Raw genomic sequence first — 2,694 nt, 5'->3', positions numbered from 1 at the left:
AAAAAAGCTATTGAGAAGAAGCAGTTATATCAAATATTTTCCTTAGATACTGAGCTATGAGAAAAAAATACAGAATATCAGATCAGAATAGCAGAACTTTTTTGGTAAAGCAGTAACTCAAAATCTTTTTGATTACTTTTTGTTTTAATTGATCATTTGTATATATTGTACAAACTCATTGCTTCATACTGCTTAAGTCTATTATTCACAATAGCTTAAGCCTAAAATTCTAAGTTTAGAGATCCTAAAAAGTTTCTTCCTTATAATGCTCACATTATAAGGAATTATAAGCTATTATAAGCTACCACAATGCTAAAAGTATGGTTCAAAAGCCAAGAATTTCTAGCTTATCCTATAAAAAATACAAGAATTTAAATTCAATTTACTTGCAAGCTGCTAACATAACTTGTCTCCTTAGCAGATAAATTTACCCTGTGGAGGTAGCTGACTGGTATAACTGACCAAAGCTGAAATCATCATCCACACACAATATTTCTGTGTGCTGCATTCATCAGAGAAAAAATGAGACAATTTTCAAACAAATATTAAGTTTTCTAACTACTATTTTTCCTACAGATTTCTTGTCGCTACTATTACTTAATAAACAGCATTTGTATATACATCTTGTAAAAATAAATACTTTTTCCAATGACATTACATCAAAACACCAGTTTCAGCTTTCAAGACCGAGAGATGCAATAAGCAATGCTGATTGTATCAGTATGAATTCCTGAAACTATTAACAATGAAGTAAGACAGTATGGTTAAAATGTGCTTGGTATTCCGATTTATTCTTATTTAGCTAATACAGGGCAGCAGTAAGTATTTATACCCCTGTGAGTAATCAGGGCCCTTAGTATTTTGTAAGTTGAAAAAAAAATATGTCTTTCGAGTGGATTCACAGTCTACAATGCACTATGATATATAAAGTGAAAGACTATTTTGAGGATAAGTAGAAATAAATAATTTGAAACTTCTCTTGATGATTCACTGAAAAACATCTTACAATGTGGAACAACGTTTACTCATTTGGAATCACATTTTCAAACAAACAAAAATGAAAACAAACAAACAAAAACAAAAAAAGAGGCCAGGATAATTTTGGATATACGGCTTTCCATCAGAGCTGAAATATATTCTTGTTTTGCTCATGTTAGAATGTAGGGCAGCTGAGGTCAGAAACAGCTTCTCCTCTGCTCCAAAATTAACTGACTAAACTTAATTAATGTTGAATTCAACAAGCCATTATTATTGAAAGTATAGCTAACAGTCATAATTGGTACGTGTCTTAATGACTACAACAATTTCTTAGGGAAGGATGAGCTATTTTTATTTCTTACTCCTCATAAAGAATCTACTTTTGCCTCTGTATTTGTCTTGCATGTCTTCAATCTAAATCATAATGTTATACTAAAGTATTTCAAATTATTTGGCATGTTATCTAACTTACTTAGCATGTTCTTAATTTTCAGTATATCATTCCATGACAAAAAGAAAGATGCCACTTCTTCTAGATTCTTCAGTAATGGCCACAGTTTTTTAAATTTTTATAATCCTGAATGATCATGTTCTTTTCATTCTAAAAATAAGCAGAAAAACTAACTGAAGTCGCAGCAGTTCACTCATTTAGAAAGCTGTTTGATTTTTCTTTTTCCTTGAACACATCTACCGGTGACGATTTAATCATGATTGGCCTTGATTTTTAACTTGCCAGTCAAGATCAGTAGTTACAACACATTACTGTGCAAGTCTCTAACTTTATCCAGTGCTTTCTTTCATTAAGGGCAATTCAGCACTTGAAAAATGTGTAGCTGAGTTTCACAGAATAAAAAGATTAAGAAAGCAAACGTAATTGGTTACATACAAATTTTTCATTTGCTGTGTTTTGTTTGTTTGTTTGTTTATCTTAAGATAGTAGATTATGACTGTTCAAATATATGAAACTATACTGTTGGATTATGCCTCTGGAGAAGTAAGCAGTATTTACAAACAAAATATTTAACATTTGTGATGATGATGAAAATAAATTAGGGGAAAATATACATCTCTCATGGACACTTTTTTTCCAGTTTAATGAGCAAAGATTATAGCAAACAGATCTTGTTAATCAACAGAGTAGATACAACTCAGATTATATACAAGAAGCAAACCCACTGAATAAGTAGATTTTATTTTTACAGTAACTCTTCCCATTATAAAATATCTTGGTCAAGTTCAGACTTATTGTAAGAAGCGAACCTAAGTGCTAAGTGGCAAGAGTTCTGCTTTCTTTCGCTGAACTAAGTTACAGACTCCATCACTGGCTTTGAAGCCAAGCATTACACATTAAAAGGCAAAAATTTAACTGTATGTTAAGAACATAAATTGTAATAAAATTTGAAGAAGTCTGTAGAAGCAAAATGGCCAAATATTCTTGAATAAATGAAGTAATGTTAGAAATTGTACTACATTAGCATTTAATAAAAAGATATCTCTCTGAATATTAAAGTTCTGATTTCTGATTACTTTCAAATTAGATTTGTTGTATCCCTCAAAACGGCATTTGTCTGTGACATTATTGTATCTGTATTTCCATTCACTCCTTAAATTCACCTATTTTTTCTATCCTTCGCTATTCTTAGATAAATGTATGAGAATAAAAAGATGTGGGTTTATTTTGTTCTGAAAAACCAATAAGATCCAGATTCTTTTTTT

The sequence above is a fragment of the Meleagris gallopavo genome, chromosome 1, assembly GCF_000146605.3.
Source record: "Meleagris gallopavo isolate NT-WF06-2002-E0010 breed Aviagen turkey brand Nicholas breeding stock chromosome 1, Turkey_5.1, whole genome shotgun sequence".
Classification (NCBI taxonomy): Eukaryota; Metazoa; Chordata; class Aves; order Galliformes; family Phasianidae; genus Meleagris; species Meleagris gallopavo.
Note: the sequence above shows the minus strand (reverse complement) of the source record.